The sequence below is a fragment of the Camelus bactrianus genome, chromosome X, assembly GCF_048773025.1.
Source record: "Camelus bactrianus isolate YW-2024 breed Bactrian camel chromosome X, ASM4877302v1, whole genome shotgun sequence".
Classification (NCBI taxonomy): domain Eukaryota; kingdom Metazoa; phylum Chordata; class Mammalia; order Artiodactyla; family Camelidae; genus Camelus; species Camelus bactrianus.
The window spans coordinates 4,249,878-4,265,413 of NC_133575.1; the positions used below are offsets into that span (position 1 = coordinate 4,249,878).

At 47.8% G+C, this 15,536-nt stretch overlaps 1 protein-coding gene across 2 annotated transcripts in view; it reads left to right on the forward strand.

The window, feature by feature from the left end:
- STS (steroid sulfatase) overlaps nt 1-15,536 on the forward strand; it is a 499,782-nt gene that overhangs the window by 10,522 nt on the left and 473,724 nt on the right. The window contains exon 1 of one of the 2 annotated variants that reach the window (XM_045523346.2): nt 3,417-3,671. The exons of the other annotated variant lie outside the window; for it this stretch is intronic. The gene's annotated coding sequence lies outside the window, so the exon portion shown is untranslated. Of the gene's footprint in view, nt 1-3,416; nt 3,672-15,536 lie in introns of those variants that run through there. 2 annotated transcript variants of the gene reach the window in all.

Below are 15,536 nucleotides of genomic sequence, written 5' to 3' on the forward strand. Positions count from 1 at the left end.
GAGGAAAAAGTCATTACTTATCACTGAAACACAGTTGACTTAATGTACCATCCTTTATTATGAGTAAATAGATATGTGTGTGGCATTAAGAGACTTAAGGTGAAATTTCTTTCTCTACAATGCATGGTGTGTTTACACGTGTAATAAGACTGCCCAGGCTTGAGAGTTCTGTAATAGGTTAAACGGAGCAGACGGACGAGGCGGCTGCAGTCAATGTATCCTGTTGTTTTGTGGGCATATTTTGGTCGAGTATGTTTGTTGGCTGCTGTTACATGAATGTGTAAAGAATAACATTTAAAAAGCATATATTTTAGCCCCATTTCCTACCGCCATGTGCCCTGAAACCACCTCCAGGGCAGTCAGTTCCCGTGACTCCCTCCTCTTGGAGGAACCAGAATGCCATTTAAAGGAAGGTAATTTACTAGGGCTCAATTTTGGGTTTAATAATAAAGCTATAACTTCAGGCTCCCAAAAGCAGTATATCACGGACAGGGCTGTGGTTAGCCCAGCTTATGAAGAACGGGCAGTGCATGATAACTAAAACCTGCAAATAACCAAAAACTCTCGCCCTGACATGGCCCAGAATTTTGCGTCCTCCTCAGACACTCGGCCCCCGTCCGCGCTGCATGCAGCCCATGGAGGGAGGACTCTGTGAGTGGCGGTTGCATGCATTTTCGCCCTTTGCTGGATAAGACCGATTCCATGTTAAATCACCACGGAAGGTCTCCAGGCCGGAGATAGGAGAGTGCTTGCGGCGTTTTCGCATGCCTGGGCTTTAGTAGGTGGCAGTGTCTTGCTGGGGCATAGCTGAGCCCAGCCTGACGGTATGCAGAGCTGACCCCGTGCATCCAGGATGATCCAAGCCGCTGCAGCTGAGACAAGAGGAAGGCAATTGTAGATCCTAACAGGGCAGCTGCACAGTGGATCCGGGGGCCCCAGGCTCCCTCCAGCCAAGAGAGGACCCTCCTACGAGGACCAGGTTGCTCCTTCCCGGGTGCCTGGTCTGCCTTGAGATGCTGGCTCCTCTCACAGAGGCCCCCATGACCAGGCCTTGGTCTTTAGGTTCAGCCTTATAGAAGGAGTCTTTGCTTGCAATCTTTGACTGACTGCACTGTGCCCGAGTCCTAGGGCACTCTGGAACTTTCGACCCACTGTTTCTCCCCTGGGCCCTCCTCTGTAGAGTGCAGAGTGAGAAGGTGTGCCCGGTGTTACCTGGGGGGCTCCTCTGGTGGTCAGCGTGGTTAGAGGCATGTCACAGCTCACCTGACTCCCACCCTGAACAGTGTCGTCTCTACGCCTCCCCCTTCCCTGACCTCCGATCACACTGGTTAGCATAGTCCCGTCAAGTGCCGTCTTTTCGCTTTCAGTCTCTAAAATTGGCCAGAAAGGAGCGTCTGTTTCTGTCGCAGGCACAGTGGCCTGGTCGATGACCTCCCGTGAATAACCTCACCTGGAGCGCGGCAGGCCGGAGAGCGTACTTTCCTGGGGTCACACAGGTGGCCTGCGGCCGGACTCCAAGGCATCCTTCCAGTTTCTAAGATACAGCCTTCCGGGGGAATAGAAATGGTGAAAAGGTACTAACTGGAGAGCCTTGGCTGAGGTGTGGAGAAAACCAAGTCCCGAGGAGTCGTCTGTGCAGGCAGCTGGGAACCGCGTGCGCTGTGTGTGCCGGCGGCAAAGGCGTAAATGAAGGAGGGAGGAGGGGCTTGTGAACAGGGCTCTTCAGCGTTGGGATCCCGTCCCTCCCCGGGGTGGTGGGCTTCTCTGTTCACCCTCCACCCAGTAAGGATGATTCAGCGAGACCCCTTAGAGAGGGTGAGCTCTGATCTGTGCCTCGGGGCACAAGGGGCCACCTCCCGCCTGAGTGACCAGGCTGGCAAAGTCTGCAAGGCCAGAGACTCACAGATGCATGACCAGCTGACCCCGGTGACCGATGGGGACCGACAGGTGGGAATTTTGCAGCCATTAGGACTTCTACTCCTGGAAGGAGGGAGGGGTGCTCCAACCGAGAAGGAGCCACCCCCGGTGTCAGGAGTTGTAGATGGGGAGAGGTCCGGCTGGGACAGCTCGCAGGAATGCCCCATCGGGGATCGGTCAGCCTCCAGCGTCCTGAAGCCATGTCCCGAGGGTACCCGCTGGAGGGGACCGCTCTGCCCCTTTGGCCTTATCTTTCCCTCCGCATTCCGCGTAGGGACGGACCAGATTGCAGCTGGCGGTGGGGTGAGTGATAAATCAGAACGCCGGGAGCTCTTTCCTCATTCTCTCCCCTCCCAGACCAGCCAAACCTCACCCTAACTGAGGGTGACTTAGCCCTAAATGAAACCTGCAGAGTTCTAGAATTGCTAAACTAGACATTCAGCTTTGAGCCCTCAAGCATTCAGTGACCAGAAGCATCACAGGACGTGCTGGCATTTTTACCATAGCTGGTACAAACCGTCTCTCCAACGAGTTGTACAGAGACACCGCCCCCACCGCCCCCCCTGCTCCCCAAGACTAAATGTCACTGTTTGGTGACGTCTGACTCATGCTTATTCAGGTTAAAATATTTTTTTTCGGGCTTCACTGTACTGTCCTCCTGGGTCACCATTAAGAATGAGAAACATATCATCACCGGGTCCATTATGTATTAATTACGTGAGTGCCTGCCAAGAGCCGGAGGCACACGAAATAATTAAAAATAAGCCATGTTTTATTTATAGATGTGGAATCATGACAGCAGAGATGGAGAGGTAGCCTTTACGCTGTTGTTTTTGTTTTTTTTAACCTAAAGAAAACAAAATAATGATGGGAGGGGACATGCTAATCTAAGAGAGATGCTGGAAGTTATCTTTTCTGGGGAACCAGTGTCCCTAAGGTGTGTGAGCAGAGACGCCCAGGCTGACTTCCTCTGTGTCGACCCGACGCCTGCTTTCCACCCACGAGCCTCAGGGCGGCCAGGCTGACTTCCTCACCCTGGGTGTTGGCAGAGAATGCATTCCTCGGGGCTCTGGGTGCCACGTGCGTGGGTGTCAGGCACGGGACGGGAAGGGATGCGGAACCTCTGGGCAGCAGGCTGTGCACGGAGCGTCCAGAACACAGCCCTCACCCTGACAGCCCTGACCCGGGCCCCGAGTTCCTCCCCATAGGAGAGCAGTGGTCCGCACGTGTGTCCCCACCCCACCATGTCCACCAACACGTGTCCACCTCCCTGCAGTGCTCGGAGCCAGTGCACAGCGAGGTATTCTTGAGTAAATGTCCATTTCCCCCCCACCCACCCACTTCCCCTCCCAATATCGTGGCACCAACAGATAAAGATGACAGTGAAGTATTCAGAGCGAGGGGGTGTGTCACTTTGATTACTGCCACGGGGTGACTACTCAGTTCAGGAAGTCCAGCTCCCCTCTGATTTATAGAGGAAGCTCGTGGGCAGGAGGGAAGACCTTGTGGAGAAACATGGGCAGTTAAATAACTTTTTTATGATAGATTCACCAATTATCTGGTGATGACTTTATGACCAGTGCCGGTCAGTATAACTTTGCCGGGCTGTCCAATGACTGTTCAAAGCCCGGGAGCTTTTGCCTGGAGTGCTGTCCAGGGCGGTTGTCGGAAAAGCTGGTTGAGATCCCTGCAGAAAAGGCGTCTTGTGTGAGTCTCCCACTGAATGGCTCTGTTGGAAAGCCCCCGAAGGACTGGTGAGTTGGATTAACTTTTTTTGCTTCTCGTCTGCTAAGCTATTGAGATAAACGATGGCAGAAAATGGCTACTGGGGATAGGTTAGTGGCACAACTTAAAAGGACGTCAGCGTATTCCTATTTTGGTCCCTTTCTGCAAGTTACGTAGCACGCGGGGTAAGAGTTAAGTCTTAGCTGTGGCAGTTGGACTTTTAAACTGTGTGGTGTGGGACTCAGGAAAGACTGTTTTTTAATCTGTAGTGTTGTATTTTCTGAAAAGTTGTAAAACCACCTGCAACAGTTTATCTGATATGTATTCATTTGTTTGCTCTGAAACAGGGAGGTCTTCAGGGAGAGGAAAGCTTGCCATGTAGTCTTTCTCTCTCTCTTTCTTTTCTTTCTCTTTCTTTCTTAACTTTCTTTCTTTCTTTCTTTCTTTCCCTTCCTTCCATCCTCCGTCCTCCCTCAATCCCTCCCTCTGTTCCTTTCTTTTCTTTTTGTCTTTTCTTCCTTCCCCCTCCCTCCCTCTTTCTCTTTCTCTTCTTTCCTTCTTTCTTTTTCTTGTTGAAAGTGGTATTTTGGAAACACAAGCATGGTAAAAAGCGTGATGGAGAGCTTAGAAACTTAAGAAACTTAAGAGGAAGTGAGTATACATTTTGTGCCATCGTTTACTTACAAGAGAAATTGAGTATCCATTTACTTACCAAAATCTTAAAGCCACTGCTTCTGAACTAGAGCCAGTGAATAGAAACAAGATACCTCTGTCATCAAATGTATTCCATGGAAGATCAGTGTCCTTCTAAGCTTACCGCCTCTTGCTTTTCTAAAACATACAAGTTTGAGGAGTTAATAGCCCTTCCACTTTTTTTAAAAAACCATCTCTTCATGTCATATCTAAATCCTTCCATTTAAATATACAAATGCAAAATCTGTCATGAGCCGCCAGAATCTGTGTCCCGGAAAGTGCAAAAGAAGCACATTTCCTGCCTACCTGAGAGGCACGCACGTAGATCAGTGAATCTGTCCTTGGGACCTTGGAGTCCAGCGCTTCTCGTGGCTGTGCGGGCTGAGTTTTCGGACTTGCTGTTTATTCCTGCAGCGTCTGGGGCTGTGTTTGGCTACCTGGGCTGTGTTTCTGAAGGAGCTGGGTTAACAAAGGAGTGAGTCTGGGGTTCAGAAATCAACCTCTCCAGTATCAATTTTAGGAGCTTTGTTTGGTTCATTTAAGGCGACTGGTAATTGCAAAATCCACTTCGCCTGTGTGCGTGACTGTTAGCCTGTTGGCCCCGTGAAATTCTGCACTTGATCTCTAGCATACACTTCTGTTACTTCTGGCCAAGGGGGTCTGCCTTAGCACTCAGCTGCATTCTTTTCCCTTTTCTTTCCTGTTCATTGTGGTTTAATTCTGACGGCCCTATGAGGGTCGGATATATTAAAAACTAAACATTTGTATAGGCAAACCATTTCCTGAAGTCGATGGCCAAATGTTAAAATGTTATTTTTCATATCGTTTATAATCTTGTCACAGGCCACTTAACGAAGTTTGGTTAGATTTCAGTGGAAACTATCTTCCAGAGCAGTCTTTTCTTCCCTGGCATCGAGGGGGCGGGGAGTGGGTAACTTTGCTGCAACTAGTGTGTATGGTGCAGGATTTCATGCGAAGGAGATGTGCTAGCTGTGCGATAATTTCCATATATTTAAACCAACAAACAAACAAACAAAAAGGAGAAATTCCCAAACTTGCCGCCGCTTAGATCATTGCCGCTTCTAGGACCCGGTTTCTTTTACTGATTTCAAAACAAAACAAAAAATTGAAAAGTTGAGCCTGAAAAAACAAATCAACCTCTCTGTTCTGGAAATGTGTATCGATTACAGAAAGTCGGCGTCTGGGACCACGTATCCTTTGTGGTGCCTGCCATATGGAGTCTACCTGTTATGAACCAACCCCATGTATGATTTTTTCTCCCAAAAGATACGGACTAAGAAATGTGTGTAACCCCTTTCAGCTTAACCCTCCATCTTTATCTTGTGAGTGAACGATCAGCATGAATGATGACGTACAGTTCTTGCTTAATTTACTTCTTTTTTTAAAAAAAAAAGTTTAATTTACTTCTTACCCGAGTATCACCCTATTTCACGCCTGCATCAGTTCTGTCCTTTGTGCTAACGCTTGCAGTCTGAATTAGAGGGGTGATAAAAACAATTGTTGAAGACGATGTCATGTAAAATGGTGAAACTGTTTTATGGAACAATTGCTGCATTCTGTGGTTATTTGCCAGGGGCAGTCTCTGTGTTCACTAAACACATGATGATACTTGACAAATTATTTCTCCGAATTGGTGTTTACAGGAACATTCGTGTCTGCCAACTGAGATGTTGCCCCATACTCATTTATAATGAGATTATAATGTAACAACCGATGTTATCAGGACTCAGAAATGTAAAAGCTTTCAGTGCATGAAAGGAAAAAAAACAGCATAATGTCTCCTGTTTGTATTTAAAACCTAAACAGTATTGTCAGGCATCCCTGAAACGATTGAATGAAACAGGCATTAAAAATTTGTGGGTAAAACTCCTAAGCCGTGTTCTCCAGACCAGTCGCCCTCCCCCTTGTTTTGTTTGCCTCCTGTCTTCTGATGAAAATCCACGCCTTGTTTGGAGATTAACCCTGTAAAACTTGGTCACTGAGTCAGCGAACTCTTACCTAGCACCCTTGGGATGCAGGTGTTAAAAGAGGTAGATGATGAAACAGAAACGCCTTCTTACCTCTCAGGGTGTCCAAGACGGGAAACCAAACTCGGCGAATACTGCGAGTGCCAGCGTCAGGGATGACTGAATGCCTATCACCAGGAGGAAGTGCAGGCGAAGAGGCAGCGCCGGTTCTCATCTCGGGCAGCCGGCTTGACTTCCAACTCTTATGCAAAGCCCGCAGGTGGAACCGGATGGGTCCCGGGTCCAGCGTTCCTGTCTTCGTGGTTCCGGGTCGGGGTGTGTCTTGTCCACAGATGGGGCATCAGGGCATCTCCTTTATGGTGAATTTGTCTACCCCGGGGTTTGTCAGCTGCAGCGCTGGAAGATGCGTTGCTGTAGGCAGTGACTTGTGCACGGGAGGGTTTTCAGAATCTACCCACCAGATGCCAGTGTCAACCCCCCTCCCAGCTGTCACAACCAGAAACGTCTCCAGATCTTTCCCAATGTCCGCTCAGCTCCAGATGACAGCCGCTGACCTAGATTAAGTATTTAAAATGCATAAGGGCACTGTTGACAATCGTTGAGACACGGAAGCAACCCAAGTGCCCATCAACAGACAGTTGCATTAAGAAGATGTGGTGGCATATATATATATATATATATATATATATATATATATATATATGCAGTGGAATATTACTCAGCCATGAAAAGAATGAAATATTGCCATTTGTAGCAACATGGGTGGACCCGGAGGATTTATTATGCTTAGTGAAATAAGTCTGACAGAGAAAGAAAAATACCATGTGATATCACTTATATGTGGAATCTAAAAAATAATACAAATGAGTGTGTATACAAAACAGAACCAGACTCATAGACACAGAAAACAAACTTGTGGTGACCAAAGGGGAAAGTGGTGAGAGGAACAAATTAGGGGTATGGAATTAACAGGTACAAACTACTATGTATAACATAGATAAACAACACGGACCTACTGTAGAGCACGGAACACCGTATTCAATATTTAATAATAACCTATAATGGAATATAATCTGCAAAAACCCTGAATTGCTATGCTATACACCTGAAATGAACACAGTACTGTAAATCAGCTGTACTTCATAAAAAAAGTGAAATGCAGCAGGCAGAGCTTTGGGGTAGAGCAGGGTCCTCATTCTCAGCACTCCTGATCTTTGGGGCAGCATCTTTCTTTGACGGGGGGACCGTCCGGTGCATTGTAGGATGTTTAGAACCTCCCACTTGGGTGTTATTGCATACCCCCACCCCCAGTCCAAAATGGTCTGCAGACATTGCCAAAAGCTTCATGGGGGTGGGGAAAACACCCTTTGTTTAGAATCACTGAACTGGAAATGAAAAGTAGCACCTGGGGGCATGAAGGAGGCGGGAAGGGGGCCCTTGTGTCCTGTTCTCAGCTCCTTCCCCCAGTTTCCTGGCAGCTTCTCAGTTCTGCTGGAGGTGATGCCCCAGCTTGTCACATGAGTCACTAGCCAGAGTCTCCTGGGTCCCTCCTGGCCACCTCTGTCCCATATGAGGAAACTCTGGGTCTGGGTGAGGTCAGGGAGCTTGGCCAAGATAACCTTCAGCAGAGGCGGGCTTTGCCAGCGCCTGACTCCTTGAATTACCTCTCTCCAAGCCCTGCCTTCTGCAGAACAGATACATGGCCCTTTGTAACCAAAGAGGAAAGAAAAAAGATTGCAAACCCAGGTTTTTTGGTAACTCGTTGGGCAGCAACACTAGTTCTGAAGCAGGGAATGTAAAAGTGACGTGAAGTTGAACAGTCTTTATTTATCTGACAGAATGCAAAATATTCACTGTGCTTTGCTGCAGAAATATTAATATGTGTGATTGCAGGTTGCTGTCCCAAACTTTGCTCAAGGTGTATGCATGGCATGATGTATTTTACGTATGTTGTATATGTGTATATTCACCATTACCTTCATATATACACATACATGTACATTTGAAGTTTTACTGAATGGCAGATATATACATATACCAGGGGTACTCAGATATCATTGACCTGTAACGTTGTATACATTTAAGGTGTGCAACATAATAGTTTGCTATATGTATATATTGTGAAATGATCACCACAATAAGTTTTGTGAACATCCATGACCTCATATAGTTACAGTTTGGGGCCGTTGTTCCAGTGGTTAAATGGTGGGCATGACAGAATGAATACTTTGGTGTAGAAAACCAACATGTCCATTATGAGTGCCCAAAACTGTCCAGAAGGCAGCTAAACTTTGAAGGGGTCTTTGAATCCTTTTAATAAATTAACTTCGATTTTTTTTAAAAAAGCCATCACCTTCTAAAATCCGAAAAAAAAATCCCAAATTCTGAAACGCATTTGGCCCCACAGGTTTGCTTTTCAAGACTGTGTACCTTGCATTGTAATTGTCAGCAGGGAAGGGATCATTTTTTAGCCCATGGTGACTTGCAGCATTAGATGTTGGTTGTACTGTGTGTATATGTGTGTTTCCCACATTTACTGTTTCGTCACATACGCCCATCTGCTGTCAGAAGCAACTTCTGCTGCTTAAAACCTTATTTATTTTCTGCACTCCCCATGCTTTGCAATGATGTGAGAGCACTCAGAAACCTAAATGCAGCCATAAAAGTTGGGCAGAACATGTGTGCCTTTTGCTCCCTGGACCCAGGGAAGAGCCACTTCTGACCCCTGCTCCTCAGTGCGTGCACCTAAAAGACAAAGAACCCCTTACTCAGTTTGGCTAGGGGGTTGTGAGGGCCCCACCTGGGATTCTGTGGCCTGGGGATGCTAAGCTGAAAGGCATGTCTTCACGTTGCAAAGGCTAGATGTGTGATTCCATTAAAAAAAATACCAAGTCCATTTTTGGTTAATTGAGAACAAAGGAAAACCGTCCTTTGGCGAGAATGTGTGCCTCTGGGTCAGGATTTCCCAGCCTGAGCACGACTGAGATGTGGGGCTGGAGGATTCTGTGTTGTGGGATGGGTCCCGCGTGTTGTAGGAGGTTCCTGCCATCCGGGAGAGGCCAATCGCACCTGCCCAGCTGTGGTGACCAGAATGACTGCAGTCATTGCCAGTGCCTCCAGGGGGCAGGCGTTGGGGGTGGGGGCTGCGAAGTCACCCCTCGCTGACACCCACCGGCCTAGGAAAGACATTTAAGGATTAGTAAGACAGAGCTTGGACTTAGAGCTGGATTCTCCACCTTGGCACAAATGATATCTAGAGCTGGATCATTTTTTGTTGGCAGGGCATCGTGGGGTATTCATTTGCATCTCTGGCCTCCTGTGCATCATGGGATATTCATTTGCATCCCTGGTGTCTACCCACTGGATGTCAGGAGCACTGCCCACATGCTGTGACAGCCAGAAATGTCTCCAGACAGTGCCAAGTATCCTCTGAAAGGCAAAGTCACCAGGCGTGACCACTGTTGGTCTAGGCAGACACTGAACTACGTTGAATCCTCTTTTAGTAATGAGAAAGAGAAATCCATTTTCTATAGATAGTTCCCAGGAGTTTTTCTGCACCACCGTCTTTAGCACACGTCCAGTGGGTGACTCATCCAAAGGGGCATCGAGAGCCGTTTGGCTTCATGGATGCTCTGGGTCATACCAAATAATTTGCATAGCCTGAGGCAGACTCACCATCGTCCGAAGCATGAAATGGATTGCAGGAACTTCTCATTTGCAAATGAGTCCAAGAGACAGATTCATTAATCGAGGAGGCGATAGTCACCACCGTCTAGAGCTGGAGGGTGCACACTCTGAAGGGTTTTGGGTGGGAGTGGCAGAAACCCAATGCCCTCTCGCTCAAACCCAGAAAGGGATTTTACAGTTGCCTATGTGGGAGGGTCACAGAATCAAAGGAAGCATCCCAGGGACCAGGACAGCTTGCCTTTAAGACAAGTTGAAAATTCTTTGTAAGCCTCCTTGACGTGACCCGTCGCTACTCTCTGTGGCTTCTGATGGGGGTGACCGCCGTAGCTGAGAATTGCTGGGTTTGCATGCTGGTTAAATTCAGTGGTGTTATTACTATTTTATGTACATTTGGCAGTGGGTGCTGTGGTAGTTATCCATCACTGCATAGCAAAGTACCACAAATTTAGTGGCTTAGAACACCACCCATTGATGGTCTCAGTTCTGTGGGTCAGGGGTCTGTGCATGGCTTAGCTGGCTCCCCTCTCAGGGTCTTTACAAGGCTGCACACTGTTGGCCACGACTGTATTCAAGATGTCAGCAGAATCTAATTCCTTGTGATTGTAGGTTTGAGGCCCTCAGCTCCTAGGGACCACCCCTTACCTCTACGCATTTCACACCATGACTGTTTGATCCATCAAAGCCAGCGGGAGAGCAAATCCTCTGCTTGGAGTGTGTTCCCAAGGGCTCGCCTGATTAGGCCAGGCCCACCCACATCAGTCTCCTCTTTGAGTCACACAAAGTCAGTTGATTAGGGACATCAACCACATCCCTTCACTTTCTTTTTTCAAATGACATGTAATTGATTTACAATGTTGTGTTACTTTGTATGCCTTCACTTTTGCCATGCCCTACTGGTTAGAAGCACATCTTGGGTCTCCCCCGCCCCAACATATACTTAGGAGGAGAGGATCACACAAAGGTGTAGGTACCAGGAGGTGGGAGCCTCTTAGAATCCTGCCTATGACAGATGCCTTTTTGGAAGAGGACCCAGGAGCCCAAGTAGGATTTAGGAAATGTGTGCCAAGAACCCAGTGGCCTAGTTCCAGACAGACTTTTGGGGAAACTGATATAGAAGCTGAAATGGCTGATATTGATGTTAATTAGCTCTCTTTAGTGTCATTTATTTACATTTGATGATGGTGAAAGAATGAGAAATCCAATAAGTGGTTGAGTATTTCATGGCGTAAGGCCAGAACCTCCTCTTGTTCATCGAAGCATTATTGTCATCATGCTCAGGAAACTGTCTGGGGGATGGCGGCCCCTCCGAAAGTAAGAGATGACCAGGAAGCATCCGCTTCCTCAGGCAGGCTTGATGAGGTCTCTCTGGACAATCCCTGCCTGCATCACCCAGGGGACCCCAGTGACATCTGTCCTCTACGAGCCTAGACACCGGCCACTCCTACCCCTCTGTTCAGTCCTGCCAGGTCCTACCAACAGAAGTCTTCTCGCTGACTGGAAGTCATCACTGCATGGCCCTTCCCTCTGTCCTCACACCCACGGTCCATGGGACCCAAGGCTGCGGTCCCTGGGCCAGGCAGGTGGGTTCACATCTTTACAAGCCGTGACCGGCAGGCCTGCTTGCTCTCCCCGCAGGAGTTTGCCGTTTGTCCACATCTCAGTTTGAGGCTGTCACGTCATGTTAGTGATGCCAGAAGGCTTGACGGCATTGTTTTAAAAGTAAACTTCGGCTTGATGCGTCTTTTTTAACATTTTTTTTTCAAAAAATTGGGGTGAAAGTCCCCTAACGTACAATTAACCGTTTTAAAGCGTGCAATTCGGAAGCCTTTAGCACATCCAACCCCTTTGTTCCACTGCTACCTCTGTCCAGTTCTAGAACTTTTTCATTATTCCCCACCCAAACCCCATACCCTGTATCAGTCCCCTCCCCACCCCTGTTCCCAGTTTCCCTTCCTTTGAGCCTCCACCACTATTCCCCTTTCTGTGTCTACAGATTTACCTATTCTGGACGTTTCCTATAAATGGGATCACACCATATGTGGCCTTTGGTGTCTGGCTTTTCCTCACTCAGCACCTGTTTTCAGGGTGCATCCACATCCTAGCATCTCTTGGACCCCACTCCTTTTTATGGCTGAATCCTATTGCATTTCATGGCCGAACTGCTTTCTGTTTATCCGTTTACCCGCTGATGGGCATGTGAGTGGTCTGCACCCTTTGGCTCCTGTGAACATGCTGCTCTGAGGCCCGAGAGTGCAGGTTTGAGAGCGTGGCTCTGGTTCTGTTGGATGTGTATGCAGCCGCGGGCTGGCTGGGTCATCTGGCCATCACGTGTTTGACTTTCTGAGGAACTGCCCTGCTGTTTTCCACCTCAAGTTTTAATCTCTGTTCGTCACTGGGGTCCTTGTTTTAGGGGACTTTCTCTACTTGGGCTGAGCACCTGAAAGGCCCGGTTACAGCCTCTCCCGTCAGAACTTGTGCTGAGGAAGAATGCCGTTTGGCTGTCAGTGTGCACTTGGCAAAGCCTCGGTTTACGTCACTGGCATGTGTAAGACTTGTTTCTGTCTGCCCTGCAGCCTCTAGGGCAAGGCGGCACAGCCCAGGCTCAGGTGTAACACGAGGAGGGGGAATGCTAGACACGGGTCACCTGATACACAGGGTCACGTGGTTCCAAGGTCATGGATTGACGCAAGGGCCTCGGGCAGTCAAAATCGTCCTGCTAGGGCTGTAGGTTGGTACCGCCTGTCGGTAGCTCTTTCTAATGCTTGAAGCTCTGTAGGGGAAGTTGCTATTGGGAAGGGCAACTGGTGTCCCAGGCTGGTGGCTGCAATTCCAGAAGTCTCCAAGTTGATGGCTTGAATGCACTCTTCATGGAGCCAGGAGTCAACAGGATCTCCTGGAATCCTGCCTCCCCCTGCCTGCTCTCCAGCACAGGTCACCGGTCTTCCTCCTGCCACCCGGCCTCTCTCTTCTCTCTGCCCCCGTGTGACCCTAGTGCTCACCTGCCTTGGTCTGGGGATACAAGTGGAGGCTCTGAGGTCTAGGGGATGGAACCAGTGGGCCATCACCTTCTGAATATTCAAATTCCAACGATATCGGGAGCCTGTATCTTTGGGTTTGTGGCGCTTATTTCCGTCTCTCTTCCAACTGCCATTTCCTCACCCTCAACAAAGACAGTTGCATCCAGCAGACAAATTAGGAATTTTAATAAACGTAATGGCATAGAAGTGGCTGAGTGATTGACTACTACTTATTTTTAGCAAAAAAGAGTGCTCCTGGCACAAAGGAGTTTTAGGGAAACGGAATTATTCTGTATGGTACTATAGTGGTGGCTACATGTCGTTATAAGCTTTTGTCAAAGCCCACAGAATGTACAACATCAAGAGTGAACCCTCATGTAAACTGTGGACTTTGGTTGATAATGATGTGCCCGTGTTGGTTCATCGATTGTACCAAATACGCCACACTGATGAGGGAGGCTGAGGGTAGGGGAGTGTATACGTGTGGGTGGGGAGGGCCATGTGCAAACTCTCTGTATTTTCTGCTCAGTTCTGCTGAGAACCTGAAACTGCTCTAAAAAAATTAAGTCTATTAATAATAATAATAAAAAAAAGAGTGCTCCTGGCTCCTGGCCAGCCATTCATTAGAAAACGAAGTAGCCCTCGTGTACAGCGATGCGTGTGGGATATACGCGGCGCCTAATGATATACTCCGTGAGGTCCATTGGGAGCACCCACATGGCGACTCTGGGTGGCCTTCTGTAAAGAGTTACATGAATTCCGTGTGTCCCCAGCTACCTCTGAACAAAGCTACCACTAAATGCTTCACATGGGTTGTCTGTTCCTGCGATGTCTTCACGTTTGCATCTTTTAAGCTGAGCGAATCTTGTGCATAGAGGTACAGTTTGGGTGTAACCATTTTCCCTTGGTTCAGGTAGTGACCTACATCACAGAGGCTAATGTCGTTTTGACCCGTGACAGCTACATATCAGCGAGAGTAGGAATTGTTCCTGTAGCCCTTTTGTATTTTCCTACCAATGTGACTGTAGGTTATTTTAGCAGTTGGCTTGGAATGCAGTCCAGTGCAGTCCACGGTGAGCTGCTTTCACTCGTAGACTTGCTTGTTTTTCAGTAAGACTTTTCGGATTTCCTCCTGGACCAAACCTGTAGGCCCCATTGCACCAGTGCAGTCCCAAGAGAATTTTGCATGTGGCACAGAATTAATTACACTCTCACCTTCATCACCGTCTCTTGCAGGAGACACTTCTGCTTTTCCTGCAATGATGCACATTGCTGCTTCTTCCTGGGATGCTGGAAGAACCAGAAATTCTTGAAATGAATTTCTCTCAATGCAGTTGAAAATCAAAGCTGATATGCCACTGTTACGTTTATAAAAACTTATTTAGAAATAGGATTCTGTCCATTTTTCATGTACCACACGGTCATCTTTGAATTTAAATAATTTTGATGGGAAAGACTTAGCATCCACCTTTGGCAGCCTTTTAATAACAAAAATACGCTTTGATTAAAAAGCTTTCATGATTCCGTGGAGATAATCTTGAAGATACTGCTCTTTCTTTGGAGATCTTACTGAAAATTGTGACTTCGGACTGTCTATAAACTCGTAAGAGTATCGGGTACTCATGTTTAAAACAGGGGCAATATAAAGCATTCTCCTTGCCCACCAGAACCCCGTGTACCTGTGAGCTCCCATGCCTGCACCGTCTGCAGAGTCTAGAAAGCTCCATGAGCCCAGTCACTGGTGACCTTGGCGCTGAGTCACTGGTGACCTTGGTGCTGAGCCACTGGTCTGCACTGTTCCCCCGACTCTGTCCTGTCCCACAGTTTACTCTGTGGCGCAGACTCTGCTTTTCTCTCTTCTGTTTCTCCCCACACGTTGTTGACCTGTCCCGAGACCTTGGCTTCTCTCAACCATGTTAATTCTCCATCCTGGCGGTGCTGCCTCAGACAGAGACCCTGGGGAACCTCCTGCCAGCTGGGTATGTCCCCGCCGGGAACATTGGGAGACAATTCCGTCACATCCACGTTTTCACATTTAGCAGAAAGAGAGAAAAAGAACAGAACATGTAAAGGTCCAGCCACCTTCCTGCATTTACAGAGGCGCACAAGGATACTCTGTTCTATACTTATATTTACATATATGTTAATTCAGTCTGTGCTTTTTCTTTAAATGATGTAATACATGTTTACCACTTTTTTTGAGGTGTCACTTTACGTGTGACTAAACTCACCCACTTGCACAATTCAGTGGTTTTCACACAATTACCAAGCTGTGTGATCATCACCGTGATCAGTTTTAGAACGTTTTCGTCACCCCGGCGAGATCCTTTATGCTCATTTCTGTTCATCCCTACTCCCACCCCTTCCCTGAGGATGTTTTTGAGATGTCAGGTTTGTCTCAGTTTCATCATGTTTCTTTGAAGCCCATGATGATTGTCCCCAGGGATGTTGGCAGTCATCAGATTCTGGCATCCTTGTCCCACCATTATTTTTTCCCCTGCTGCTTCAA